The sequence below is a fragment of the Cavia porcellus genome, unplaced genomic scaffold, assembly GCF_034190915.1.
Source record: "Cavia porcellus strain 051 isolate PalLab524CR breed Dunkin Hartley unplaced genomic scaffold, mCavPor4.1 scaffold_22, whole genome shotgun sequence".
In the NCBI taxonomy this organism is placed as follows: Eukaryota; Metazoa; Chordata; class Mammalia; order Rodentia; family Caviidae; genus Cavia; species Cavia porcellus.
The window spans coordinates 17,003,484-17,019,002 of record NW_026947505.1 but is presented as its reverse complement, the minus strand read 5'-3'; positions in this window follow the sequence as shown (position 1 = coordinate 17,019,002).

Genomic DNA, 15,519 nt, shown 5'->3' with positions numbered 1-15,519 from the left:
TTCAGGAAATGAAAACTGTAACTATTTCCTAGGAGAATCCCCTACACACAGATAATAAACTTCGATAATAATTCTAACTAAAAGACTTTGGCTCTTAGGCCTTTTTACATATGTTTGCCGTTCTTTGATTTGTCCCGATCCAGCCAGAAACAATGTGACTGCGGCTGCCCTGTTGTTCTTACTAGTATTAATCATCTCCAAGGTGATTTCTGTTTCCATGGCAACTGTAATATTTATTTTTGTGCTCTAGCACTGGCTGGTCTCTAATGGTTGACGTGGCAAAGTATCCTGAAATGTTAACCTGCAGTCAGAAATTCTCATATCACCGGTGTTTAGAATCAAATTCTAGCACTGACCTGTTTTCAGACAACCGGATTACAAAGATACTCTGAGCCAATCTTGTCTTTGGGTTCCAGCTTATCAGGCTTAAATTCCAAAGGCTTTCACTGACTAAAGATGCTCTTTGTGTTTTCATCCCAATTTTCATAATAACTTTAAACATATGAAATATATCATATCATATAGGAGGCCTAGGTATAACTCTTTCAAGACAAAGAAATAGTAAGTACAACTCTATATATTTTTTAAATCAAAGATACCAATCAAGCTTAACTGATGTTAAATCTAATTTTGTGAATTCCATTAAGATTAATAAGATTCAAGAGTGAATCGAAGATGAGGAAAAGTCTCCGCTCTTTCCTGTCTTCATCAGAAGTAATAAATATTAGAACAGATACCAAGACTTTCCTAGAAAGTGTCCAGAACAATGGAGGAGAGCAGGTTGAAGGAGAAAGACTATTCTGAAAAATGCCCCGGGGAAACTTGAGGGTTTTTCGCGCCCTGAATGAACACTGTCTCCATCCCTGGCGTGCTTCTCCAAGCTCTTTCTATCCCGTAAGCCTTTTAAAATATCGGATTAACTCTATTGGAGTGATAAACTTGAGAGACCTGGCTCTTCCAGGGCTTTTAAAACATCATACCACGTGCAGGGTGTCTCTTCACTCTGGTGTTTCTTTTTCTGTGCAGAAGCATTCGGTTTGATGGAGTCTCATTTATCGATTCTTGGCGTCTTTCTTCCGCTGGTGGGCTTCTCCTTGCCTGTGCCTGTGCTTTCAAGTGTTTTCCTATGTTGTCTTCCAGCAAATTGAAAGTTTCTGGTTTTCATAAGTCTTTGTCCCGTTTTCATTTGATTTAGTATAAGGTGAGAGACAACAGCTCTCGTGTGACCTTTGCCAGCTATTTATCTAATAGAGCAGTAATGTCCAGCATATGTAAAGTTTTTTAAAGTTAACTCCTCCCATAACAAATGACCCAGTTGAAAATGGTCTGATTAACTGAACAGACCCTTTCAGAAGAAGTAGGAATGGCCCATATGCACATGAAAAATATGCGCCTCATCATCAGCTGTTAATGATGCAAATCAAAACTACCCATCAATACAACCCTGAGACCCCACTGTAACCCAGTCCAAATGGCTATCAAGAAAGCAAAAAACCAATGAAGCCTGGTAAGGAGATGTGGAAAAAGAAGCCTTTTCTACATTGTTGGTGAGGATGTAAACTCATCCAAGCATTCACAGAATTCAGGGTACCTCTCCTGAGTGTACTCAAAGTGTCCCCTCCTGATAGCCAGGGATTCTCAGGTGCTGCTAAGCTGCAAAGTGCTTTCCAAACATCCCTTCTGCAGCCTGCAGCCCTGACTCTCAAGTAAATAAATACATGGGCATTTGGCCTATGAAGATCGCTTGGTGTCACTCACTAAAGCACAGGCAACCTAGAGGGATGGGGTAGGGAACTGGAAAAAATAACAAAAGTGGAGCCTGGAAGATTGTGGAGTTTGACTGTGATCCTGTGTGACAGGAAATAGGCAGGACCGTGAGAGAGTCATCTCGCCTCCAGTGGGATAACTCGACATAGGCATAAGTAGCTGGCTTTGAAGTTTAAATCAAAACCGCAAAGGTAGTTCACTACTTTAATAGACCCCTGAACTCTGAATCCAGAGCCTAACTTTATGAAACAACTCACGATAACTAAGCTCTGGAAACCACCTGTGCAGATTCCCAGCAGCAGAGCAATGGCTAAGGAGAATGCACACCACAGACACAGCGGAACATTATTTAGACACTTGAGGAATGAAGCCACGCCATTTGCTGCAAAGTGAATGGTTCTTGAGGCCATAATGTTAAGTGAAAGAATTCAGACACAGAAAGTTAAATACCATGTGGTTTCTGTATATGAAAATTGGAATTATTCACAAATGAATGGGTAAAATAGAGGAAAGAGAGACGGGAAGGTGATCAGGGAAGAGAAACTAGGAAGGAGAGTAGTCCCCCTCAAAAAAAGTGTAACAATGATGTATTATGAACGTATACTGCTTTTTAAAAAATCATGCCATGTAGGCATTTTCCATCCTGTCTGTGTACAAATTGACCTCATCTCTTTCTCTTGCCAAGGACCGGAAGGGTCTCACACAATGGCACTAGATGGTCGTAGAAACCTGTGCTTAGGGTGTCCAGGGCAGGAGGCAGGGAAAGATGTAAGCAGGACAGACAGTTAAGATGGAGACAGTGAACAAAGTCCCCAGTGCTACACTAGACCCAGGTGAGCAGGGTGGGACCTCTACAAGCTCTTAAGTGCTGACAGCTGGTATCCTGCGCTCGCACAGGACGAGAAGTTCAGGGAAGCTGAGCAAAGGAGATGTTTGAAGTGTATCCTGCAAGAGGACAGCAAGAGAACATAAGCAAGATTTCCCCTATTTCCTACTCACGGGCACAATGGAAAGCAAAGAGCAACGTCTTAGGTTATACACACCCACCTTTGGACTTTTTCTACTTCATTCCTTCATTCGGAAGCGTTGGGTTTCTCTAGATATGGACTATGGCTCCACAGACTGAATCCTATGCTAAATCCTTTCTAATGCCTCCAAAACTTGAAATGCTACAATGAAGTTATCCTGGTGGTCTTTTTTTTTAAACACTTCTAATATAATGGGAAGGATAGGCAACATTTGGACACAGAAATTAGGTTTGCTCTACTGTCATCGTGCCCTGTCTAGGAAAATTCCACAGAAATCGCTTAAACTCATTTCCGAGATCACTGTTCACAGGATAAAAGGAATCACTTGAATAAGACCTGAGTGTAATTAGCTCAGTCCTCTTAAAGGGAGGACTTCACCTCTGAGGTGGCCATTCAGGGTGGATGCTCCGAGGGGGAAGATTTTGAAATGGAAAAGATCGGTGGACTCTTTAAAATCCAGGTGTTATACAAAAGCAAGCGACAGCATCGGGGTTTCTGGAGGTGGCTGCTCTCTTTTGGGTGAATAGAAATTTGAGTTTCTGTCCTTTCAGTTTGTTTTTTCTTTTTCTGGAACTTGAGTCCCCGAGAAGGTGAACTTCTGCTTCCTTTGTTACCCTTTATCTCTGAGCATCTTTCTCCCTGTAGTAGATATTTTTAGAGTTCTCTTTCCCAAACTCGGGGGTCACCACAGATTCACTCCATGTGTGCTGGAGCTGGGAGCTGACAAAGCACAGGGTGGTGTAGCCTAGCAAGAGCTCTTCCCAGCTCTGTGCCCCCAACGTAAGTGGGTCAACTAGAGCCCCAATTTCTGCCCCATGGAGGGATGCAGGTGTACCACCCTGCAACAACAAGAGACCCTAAAGCAGCCACCCGAGTCTTGCATTGAAGGCAGATTGTAGGAATTGCAGGTGCTTTGCAGATGACCTTGTGGGGACAGAGGAAAAAGAGGAGCAGTGTCTATAGGGATATGCAATGCCAGCCTTGCAGCCCTGCTCTGTTCATCTTGGGGGAGTGCCCCATGCAGGCCCGTGATGCGTCTGAAAACCAGGCACAGCTTGACTTTATGTTCTTCTCACTAGCATTTTTGATGGAGAAACGTGAGTTTCAGGGTTGTATACTATGTACTCTATAAGATTCTGGCAGCTACAAGTCACCTCACCTTCCTTTGTACCCTGCCTCTGGAGGAACCATATGTTCCAGACCAGGTGAGGAGGAAGAGCCAAAGCAAAGGGAAGAAAATATTTCAAAGATAGAATCACAGAAGTCTGGAGTAGACCAGGGTAAGCAAATCCTAACATCAGTCTACTTGACTGGACACTACATCGTGTGGTCCAATCAGAACACCACTTGGTCCTGCTCCCTACCTCCCTTACCCCTCCTCTCTTTCCTTTCTCTCCTTCTTCCTCTTCTTACCGTGTTCTCTTTCCTTTTCTCCCTCCTTCCCTTTCTACCTCCCTTGTCTTAAGCAAAGCAACCAGGCTGCTTCTTCAAACAGCTGCCCTTTTAGCCCTGACCTTCTGTTCCCCTGAGCTGACTGAAGGACTCTCCCAGGGGCTCACAGGGCCCTGGAGTCCAGGCCTTCCCTGTGGGAAGCCAGCAGGAAGAAATTGCTTTGAATGGACTTCTTCTCGTCCCTTCTAAGTGAATGAATTCAGATGAAAGAGAATATTTTGGAGGAGAAAACCCAAGGCAGTATAAAGAACTCCATCAAGTGGCTCTGAACTGCTTAAAGAGTTTGGTCTCTACTGTGCCTCCCCGGTCCCTGGGGTGCTCACCCCTGCTGTCTTGCTGGACTCCTGGTCCCCCTGATGTCTCACCCATGTTCTCCCCAGTCCCCTACTCCACAGTGCAGCCCACCAAGAACACAGTGGGCAGACACAGAGTCCTGAGCCAGAAGAAGCTTAAACTGTGAACTAAATTAGCCTCCTTCTTGCAGAATGGATTGGTGTTACATCTGTGGAAGCCTGTATGAATCTTTACTCCCACAGTGTGCTTTGCAAGTGAATTCTTCAAAGCCCAGGCAGCTCTTAATGCCAGAGTGGAGAAGCCTCCATTCCAATCATGGCTCTGCACAGACACCAGAGTCTTCCCCACAGCAATGGAGGGAAGCAGACACCTCCCTCCCAGGGCTGGTGAGAGAACTAGATGAGAGTATGCCCATCCAGTATGTAGTAAGCACCTTATAAATATTAACTCTTGATACTGGCAGAATCAGCATTTAGCAGAATTTGAGGGCAGATTCTGTTAAATTCTAGAGAGTTTTTGTTCTTTCATTTCCTGATATTGGAGGCCTTAGTCTCTCCAGGCCCTGGGGACCCATTATCAATACACTATACATCCTGCAGCCACCTCCACCCACACTCTGACAACATTTGAGTCCCATCCCCAAATTCGCCAATCACATAGCACCCATGAATCATGCACTCCATGAAGCAGAGAATGTTAAGACCAAAGATGTTCCCACGGAAATATCTTAGGAGGCTGTCTAGCTATAAAGAAAAAAAGAACCTTACTTTATATTTAAAGCCCAGACATCTCATCCTCCATCTAAATTTAAATGTCTGCTTACCATTCCTCCACACACTATGCTAAGCCTAACCTTAAAATGAAGAGGTATATACTTATAAAGAGCCTCCTCTACCAGGCAAAATATTGGCATAATAATAATAGCTTTCTAAAAATAATAATAACAACTTTCTTTGCCCACACTTATGTGAATGACAAATGCCAAGACTGGCCAAACTGTGCTAGCCAGTTGGGTTAAAGGGACATTGATCAGTGCAGGGAGGAGTTTCAGTGTCCTATGACACCCATATTTTATTTTGGAAAGTATTATACTAAGCATCTGTGCAAGGGTTGGTTATGATCTCTTCAAGCCCTGTCCTTCAAGACATGGGAGTCATGAGGAGAGGGGCTTCTATACTTCAAAGAAATTCTTTTAAAATAGTTCATACGTACAGGCATAAGTATAAAATGCCTGCACTGGTAGTAAGAATGCCTGGATTTCAAAGAGATTCACTGGCAAAACACACAGTAGGAGTGAAGACTCATACAGGTTTCTACGGATGTAGCATCAATTCTGAGAGAAGGGCTTTGATTTAGTTCACAGTGGACGCTTCTTCGAGCTCAGGGTTCTGTCTCTCCACCTTGGTCTTGGTGGGCTGTGGTGCGGAGAACTAGGCGTCCCCAGGGAAGTAGGGACTAGGTCAAATGTGGGTGGAGTCAGTGGGACAAGGAGGCCAGCAGATAGCCACATAGCAAAAACAAAAGTCCCTGTTCCAACAATCAGGAAAGACAATGGGTTACAAATCTCATGAAAGCGAAGGCCAGAAACTCCTGCAGGTTAGAGGGGAAAACTTTCTTTGAATGCTCTAAGGCACAAATGCTGGCCTCTGAGTGCTCTGGGGATGGCCCCTAGGACCTGTATCTTAATGAGCAGATTTATAAATAATGTTTCAAAGAAAACTACTGTAAGCACATTCTTTATAGCAATTGTTCATGACTGGGACAGATGTGCCACCAAGGAACATTTCCGAACAGCTGGAGATAGTTTTGGTTGTCACAGTTTGTGAAAACGAAATTGCTACTGGCATCTATTAACTGCTGCATAGGCTGTGAGGCCCAGGACCATGCGCCACAATAAATCCGTCCAAAAATGTGGAACGTGGGGGAAAATGACAAAACCTTTTCTGAAGGCCATGATGACCCAACCAGACTGGGAATTGTCTGTGTTTAGCCTACCATTTTCTCATCTGTTGGGATTGTGAGCAGAGCCTGAGGAGCAGTTACCCCAACTCCTGTTGGCTCTGTCCTAGGAATTACTACAGAGCCTTGTGACAACACTAGTTCAAAGACTTCGGTGGGAAAAATGCCAGCTCATCTCGGAGGCTTTAGAGGCAACAAAACTGAGGCTTGGAGGATGATTGGCTTCCAGGAGGCCACCGCTGAATCACCACCGCCTTTGGCAGACATGTGGATGCTGGAGAGATTTCTCTGTGGATTTCCATTCTGCTTGCAGTTCTCAAACACTGGAATTGGAATCAAGAAGATGATAGAAAACCATGGTTAAACTAGAAAGCTGTGGAGGCTTTGCTGACCAATTATGTCTGTCTGGTTTTAATGCAACAATTCAACAAACAGTTCAGTGCCAGGCAAGGCGGAAGGCACAGGGAAGGATTCAGAGTCGGATAAGGAAGCCCTTCCTTAAGGAATCACAGCCTCAGCTGCTCTCACATGTGTCGGTCTGCTCTCCACATCCTTTTCCTTCTATTTATGACTCACTTCTATTTATTGGCAGCTTAGCACTTGCAATCCTAAGAGACCAATCTAGGAGTCCCAGAAAAGGCCACAGAACAATATCCCTCTTTACAGGAAGGTCCCACTAACTTATCATTTACAAACTTAACAGGCTTCAATAGGGCTATTAAATACTGGATTTCTACATACAGGAATGACCTCAGTTAGTGTCTCTAATTTGTAGAATGTGCCAGTGGAAGAAGAAGTTACTTTGCTGGTTCGGTTGTAATAACCATAGAATGAGGTTATTTGGTGTAAGAGACACTGAAGTATAACACGATGGAGTCAGAGTAATAGATGTTTATCAGTATGCCCAGGGACCACTGGACTGGCCACTGTGGAAGGATGGTGGAGGTCATGCTGAGTGTGCAGAAAGCTGTGAAATTTCTCCCCAGAAAAAAAGTTGCTCTGTCAAACTCCATCCACTCTGCCTTCGTCCACATCATGTTTTCTACTTTGCATTCCATTTTAAAAGAAATCTTACATCTCTAGGCTCTAAATTTAACATAATAGAGATACTAAAGGGAGGGGTGATAGCCCAAGGGTCAGGGAGTATCAACACTGGGCAGTGTTTGTTTGCTAAGCTGGAGAGGGGTGTGCGTTGTAGGGAAATCTGATGTATCCTAAGGCTTTAATACTGTATATGTGAATGTGTTTCTTGGCTATATAAACAATGGCATCATAATGAAAAAAGCTCCCTAGGTAATACTTACAGTCAACCAGATTGTATATTCACCACTGTTTCACTGTTAATTCCAAATCCCTGATTTTCTATTATCCCATCTCCTGGAGTCTCTCTCTCTCTCTCTCTCTCTCTCTCTCTCTCTCTCTCTCTCTCTCTCTCTCTCCCTTGACTCCCCATTCCCACCTGCTACTTCCTCCCACAGCCTCCCCTTCCCTTCTGGCTTGCTGTCCCATTTCTGCAAATCCTCCTCCTCTTCTCTCCCACAGCCTGGGCATCTGTGAGCGGGGAGGGGCTGGTGCGAGCCGATAGTCAGGTTAATTCTAGACCACAGTTTCACTTTGAGATTGTCCACATGGTCCTGAAATCTTCAGCTGTTTTCATAAGTGACTGTTACCTAACCAACTGCACCAAGGATTTCAGGCTGTTTACAATGGGCGTGGAATGTAGAAGAGCTATGTGACAGCCGAGGGAGGAGAACAAAGGTCTCATCATCATGTTAGGTAGTGTTTTTCTACTGTTAAAATTGTGTTATTACTTATCTAATTAAATGGGTCTTTCCTGGAATCTGTGTCCTTGAATGGTTCCAAGTAAAAAAGTGAGCAAAAGAGAAACTTGGGCAGGATTTTGGGGCCAAAATTACGCAGCAGCCTCCTTTTCAGAAGGTTGACTTAAATTTCTCTGGTTCATCCAACTGTCGTCCCTGACTTCTGACCCTGTTTTCCAATAGAAGCTCAAAGACTGTCTCAAAATCTGTGGATCCATAGACTTCATGTGTAGACCTCTCTCTCAGCTCATCTTGGGAGCCCCATCCTGAGTCTGGATGGTTGTTATTTCTCTAATTAACAGGATCCAGACTCCTCGGATCCTCCAGGTCCCCCATCAGACCATAAGTTCCTAGCGCCTTTGTCTACCACACAACTGTGAAAGGTCTAACTCCTGTAATAAACCCATTGACTCATGATCCTTACAGGCTCAGCTTCCTGGACTGAGACAGTGATAACAATGCTACAGACCAACAATGCAATGCAAAGCAGATGTTTTCTGTGAAGTCCCGTAAGCTCTGAGGAGGTGATCTCTCCACGGCAAAGCTGAAGAACAGAGACATGAAGTCCAGATCGTTACCAAGGTCACACAACTAATCTTTTATTTAACAGTTACTATACACATATGTTAAAGTCCTACTCCTAAATTAGTTCACTTACTAAAACAATATGTCAAAGCAATAATTAATACTTGCCATTACACAGAGTTATTTTAAAATACAGAAAACTGTTATGACTATTTTGTTTAATGTTTAAAGAAAGCTAAATGAGAAATCAAACAAGTTCTAAATTTTTCTCTTTAAAAACATCAATAGCGGGGCTGGGAATTTAGCTCAGCAGCATAAGCACCTGCCTTGCAAGCAGGCTGTCGTGAGTTTGATCCCCGGTACTGATAAAAAAAATTTTAAAAAACATCAATAATAATAATCAAAGTCTTTATCTCAATCTGATAAAAGCCATCTATGATGAGCCAATAGCCAACATCATACTAAATGGACAAAAACTGAAAACTTTCACTCTAAAGTCAGGACCAACACAAGTATGTCCACTGTCACCACTCCTATTCAACATAGATGTAGAAACATTAGCCAGAGAAATAAGATGAGAGAGAAATAAAAGGAATAAAATAGGAAAGCAAGAAGTTAAACTATTATTATTCTCAGATGATATTCTACATAAAAGACCCCAAAATTTCCACCAAAAGACTTCTAGAGTTAATAAATAAATTCAGTAGCATAGCTGGATATAAAAACAACATTCAAAAGTCAATAGCCTTCCTGTACACAAACAAAAAACTCACTGAGAAAGAAATTAGGGAAACCACAGCCTTCAAAACAGCATCAAAAAAAGGAAAAAAGAAATACTTAGAAATCAATCTAACAAAGGAAGTAAAGATCTATATAGTTAAAATTACAGTACTCTGAAAAAGAAGATCAAAGATGATATCAGAAAATGGAAAGGGATACCTTGCTCGTGGATAGGAAGAACAAACATAGTGAAAATGGCCATGCTCCCAAAATGATTGAACAGATACAATACAGTTATGATGAAAATTAGCATTAGCATACCTCACAGAACTAGATAAAGCATTCCTCAAATTCATCTGGAGTCAGAAGAGAACTAGGAAAGACAGGAGGCATCATAATCCCTCACTTAAAATTATACTACAAAGCTACTATGATAAAAATCAGCATGATACTGGCAAGGGACCTAAGGACCAGTGAAAAAGATTAGAAGATGCAGACACAACTACAAACACACACCAAAGACTAAAACTAGACCCATATCTATCACCATGCACTAAACTAAAGTCAAAATAGATCAAAGATCCAAATATTAAAACAGAAACATTAAATCTACTAGATAGAGAGAAATTAGGTAGAAATCTTGTGTGACATAGGGGTAGGCAGAGAATTCATGAACAAAACCCAGACTGCACAGGAAGTACTTCAAAAACTCAACAACTAGAATCTTATCTTATTAAAAAGCTTTTGTACATCAAAAGAAATAACCAACAGAGAAAAATGACAATCCAGAGAATGGAAAAAAATTTTAGCCAACTGTCCCTCTGACAAAGGACTTATATGTAGACCATATGAAGAACTGAAAAAAATGACTCCCAAGTTCAAAGACACAAATTCAAAATTGAGCAGCTGGATGAACATACAAACTTCTCAGATGAAGAAGTACAAATAGCAAATAAATATACGAAAAATGTTCAACCTCATTGGTCATTTGAGAAAAGCAAAACAACACTGAGATTCCATCTCATCCTAGTAACAATGGTGATCATCAAGAAATCAACCAATAACAAATGCTTGAGGGGCTTTGTGGAAAAAGGAACACTTCACTGTTGGTGGGAGTTGTAGATTGGTACAATTACTATAAGAATCAGTGAGGAGATTCCTCAAAAAGGTAGGATTAGTGGTCCTGTTCCACCCAGCTATTCCCCTTCTGGGTATTTTCCCAGAAGAATTGAAAACATGACACCACAGTGATACATGTTCACCCAAGTTTATAGCAGCACAATTTGTAATAGCTAAAGTTTGGAAACAATCCAAATGCTTATCAACCAAGTGTGGTCTTTTAATCATTGGAGAATTACTCAGCTATAAGGAAGGATAAACTCAAGACATTTATAGGGAAATGAATGCAACTTGAGACCATACTCATCAGTGAAGTAAGTCAGACTCCCATGTATCAACATCGTATTGTCTCCTTAGTGTAAGAAGATGAAAGAGTAAATAAGATCCAAAATGTACAATAGGTCTAGTGAAAGGGAGAGAAACTAAGATGAAGGAAAGGAGAAAAGAAGAAAGAGAAAAGCAAAAAAAAAAAAATTACATACACACAAATAAAATAGTTAAGATAGTTATACTAGTAATTGCTATTAGTTCACTGAAAAGAAAGATTTATACCTATACCATTTGATCAATTTTTCATGCCTTTATCTTGTAACATCAGCAACTATTTTGAAGGTAACAGTGTGTGGTGTACTAACATTGTCGATCTCCTACAATCTTGTTTTGAAATTTTGTACTGTTGTTTTCATTTTTTTTCTTTTTCTTGAAAGTAAAATTTAAAAATTCAATAGTGAAAAACTATTAGGAATTTTTTTTTTAAAGGCAGGAACATAAACAACATCAAAATCAAGCCTGAATTTGAAGTTACTATGGCAACATAACTATCCAACTTGTGTTATTAATTTTGTGGTTCACTGAAGATATTAGCATCTTTAGTATTTAAAAATAAACAGTCTCAAGATGTTCCTATTTGTATTTTTATCAAGTAGCTATGTCAGCTATGGAATATATTCTAGCCATCACTAAGACAGACATACAAACATTGGATTTTCCTCACTTCGAGCTTAGAAATTTTCTTTCTTAGCATCCAATTTGCATTTATTATAAATATAAATAGAACGTGTGCTGCTGGAGAAAGTCATAGTTGTGTGAAATTATCTTCCGAGTGTGAAAGGAAAGACAGAGACTGTGAGCTGCCTGCTGGGTGGCTTCGGGCAGGGCCCTGGGTAAATACGGAGCCCAGCAGGCGGGCTGGATGCTGGTTCTGGCCATGGGCCCCTGGACGCTGGTTGTGCGATGTCACTCACCAGCTGTAAAAGTAAATAAGTCCTGTCACCACGGCCCTGGCTAGCTTCCTCATCCGTCAGTGAGAAAGTGAAGCCAGGCCATCTCTGCAGCACTCTTCTGTCCTTAAATCCTTTCATTCTTTAATAGCACTGCATCATATTAGAATATAATGATACCAGTGAATTTTCATTAGGAATGTTGTCTTGGTATAAATACATTCTACTTTTCATCATTCATTGCATTGCAGTTCTGACACATCTCCAGGTACTGTGACTTTTTGGGGTGGCCCTTTTAGGCATACTGATCCATCTTCAGAATTGCTTATCTGGTTCCTTTAGATAATAAAGGGTTTCTTCACCTCAAGCACCCAAGGATCCAGGTCATGACATCCTAGAGCAGACTGATCAAGGGCCATGGCCCGGCCATATAGAAATATTCACAACCTCATCTTCCCTTGTTTTCCTCTCCCAATGGACCTCCAAAAGGCTGCACTGTGCAGTTCCCCCAAGCCTCCTTATTTGTGGTGCCACAATAGGCCTAGTTCTAGCAGACGAAGTTCAGGTGAAGTCCCACGGAGCGGTCTGGGGCCGGGCTATGTAAAGACAGCAGTCTGGGCCCTCTGCCTGCAGGCTCATTTGCCTTCCACCTAAGATGTGGGCCAGACATGGAGAGGTACAGTGGTGCTCCAGGTGCTACAAGGCCAAGTCTGATGCAGCAGGAACAGATGGCGGGACTTGGGCCCTGATGGTGACTCTGAGTCAGTGCCCAGCTGAACACAGCCCAGATTCTTCACTGGGGAAGATGGAGGCCTGGTTGGCTTAAGCTTTAGGAATTCTGCTGCAGGGAGCCAGCTTCAGTCTCAGCATACACACATGGAAGCTCCAAGGAGCAGTGCTAAATAGGGAGCTAACGTGAATAATCTAATGTAGGAACAGGCACAAAGAAATTCAACCATGATGCCTCCACACCGTTATGCAGAGCCACAGATTGTGTACACACTCAGCAGGAGCAAGCAAGAGCAGGAACAGGAGCAGGAGCAGGAACAGCTGCAGACAGAAGTGCAGAGGAATGCAGAATGGTCAAGGAACAAGTCGCAGTCGTGGAGTAGAGAGAGGGGAGAAGAGGCTGGAGTCACCGTGAGGGACCAGGAAGGCTCCTTCTTGTGCCCTTCCCTCCTTTGTGAACTGGACCTAAAAAACAGCAGAGCAAGCAGAGAAACATGAGCTTTTCAGATCACTGGTTAAAAGAAAACACAAGTTTTCAAAACTTTGTCCTAGTAACTGCTTTCTGTCTTCTCTGTTATTAGGAGCACATATTAAGTATGGTGATAATTGTCATGTCTCACACTGAGCAGTGCAGATGACTGTCATTTTGGGGGATTATGACCATTCCCATTTGGGCATAAGATTGGATTTATAGCTTCTTAGATTTTTATTGTTTTGGTAGCTAAATAATGACCTTTCCAAACATCCGCATCCTGAGGCTCAGAACTTGTGGATGTGGTCATTTACATGGTCAAAGGGACTTCACAGCTATGATTAAATTAGGGATGCTGAGGTGGAGAGAGACCATCACCCCACTGTGTGAACCCGAAGCGACCACAGAGGTCCTTCTCAAAGGGAAACCAGATGGTCACAGTGAGAAAAAGGTGATGTGATGAGAGAGTGGAGAACAACTGGAGGATGCTGGGTAGCTGGCCCCTGCCTGCCTTGTGCCTCTCCTTCACCCGTGCTCCAGGCCTTGCGTTTCCCACTATTGATGTGTATTCTCTGTCCTGTATCCTCTAGAATATGGGCTATTGCTGATGCACTCTAGCTTGTAAATGAACCTATGGGTCTAAAGAAATGTTTGTAAGTCTGGGCTGTGGAGTTGCAGAGCCAAGATTCAGCTACTTGATAACTTTGTGGGCTTAACCAAAATAACTTAGGTGAAGGAGTTCATTTTCTTCCTTAGAAAAGAGGGAAAATGACAAGTACTTTATAGAGGTGGGCTTGAGATTTGAATATTGGAAAAGCATTTAGCACAGGCACATAGTTACACTCGGTAAGCATTAATAGTGAGTTAATAGTGAGCTACTGCATTTAAGTCGTTTGGCTTTTTAGGAAGCCTTTATCAATTGCCTCCTTCACATAGGTTAGTTTGGGTGATCCTGGGACTTGGGTCTTGGGGCCAAGTTCTTTCCATCATATCAACCTGTCAGTCTATAACTATGTAGTAGGCATCATACTGATCAGTGAGGTTGTAAAGTATGGGCTGTGTATGTACGTGTGTATGCGTGTGTGTGCATGTATGTGTAAGGGGGCATGGATGAAGGATTGGCTTTCTTTAGGATTTCATGGTATCACTGGCACATGGGTTTTATTCTCCAGCATTACCTTAGCCAGACAGGCCATCTAGTGTCCCAGCCAGGGTGGCGATGCTTGGAGCTGCAGTATGGCTGTTTAAAAAACTCCAAGATTTGGGAACAAAATGGTAGGAATGGAAATGGCTGTTTTTTGCAAGTCAACTTCATATCTACCTACAGTGAAACCACAAAAGGACTCTTCAGATGCCTCTAAATAGCTACCTCCCACAAAAGCAAGCCGTTTTCTGAGGTCCATAATATAATTATTTATGTTCTTAGTCTGTGACACTCCCTCTACCATTAGGTGATTTTCCAGTACTAACTGTTCTAGGTTTTCATCCAATCAATTTAACTGGCCATAGGAGGTAGGTTGGGGGTGGAATATGGATTAAGAATCAAGCAGGATCATTTTCACTGACATCAAGCAGGAGTAACAAACAGGTAATTAAGACTCACATGTTTCTAATTAAAACTCTAATTGCGTCAATCTTTTCTGACCCAAATAGCAAATCACAATTCCTTCTGCTAAATGAAAGCAAAATTCTTACCAATCGATGCTCAGCTCTAAGGCTCACTCATTTCTATAAAGGTCAGTTGTCACATATCAGCCCCTGCTGATTGCCACCCACAGAACAAGTGGTGGGAGGGGAAAATCCACGTAATGTTAGTTACTCTTGCTAAGTAATTTTCCAGCTTTTTAAAATGCTGATATCTAGTGATGACCATGCTAGCAGGTCTTGACTACAGCCTGCTTTTATAAAGACATTTTCTTAATGTTATAATATTGGCTTGTACTGGCAGGACAGCAAGCCCTCTGTTTGCTGTCATTAGTATCACAGTTAATCATACAGATGGACTACAAAAGCACACCCAGCTCATTTTCTTCAAATGCCCCTATAACTCATTGGTAAAGCATTGTTAAACACAATTCAGGTTCCCACCTGTCAAATACTTCCTCGTATTTTGGAACACCATGGAACCAGATAACATACCATGAACAAAATCAGAAAAAAATCTAAAATCTCCAAGAAAGAAGTCAAATCATAAAGTTGAACATTTCCTATCAACATTTACCTAATTCCCATGCTAGACATTTTATCTGTTCTGCTCATTAGTTGACCATGAACCGAAAACAATGTCTAACCCAAGAGAGGAAAACCTTGTGGAAGGTAATATATGCAAATTTTTTTTAACAAAAAAAGAAACACAAAATCATTGGTGGGACAGGTTTAGTGAGGAGATGAGGTATTTGTGTTTGGGGCAAGTT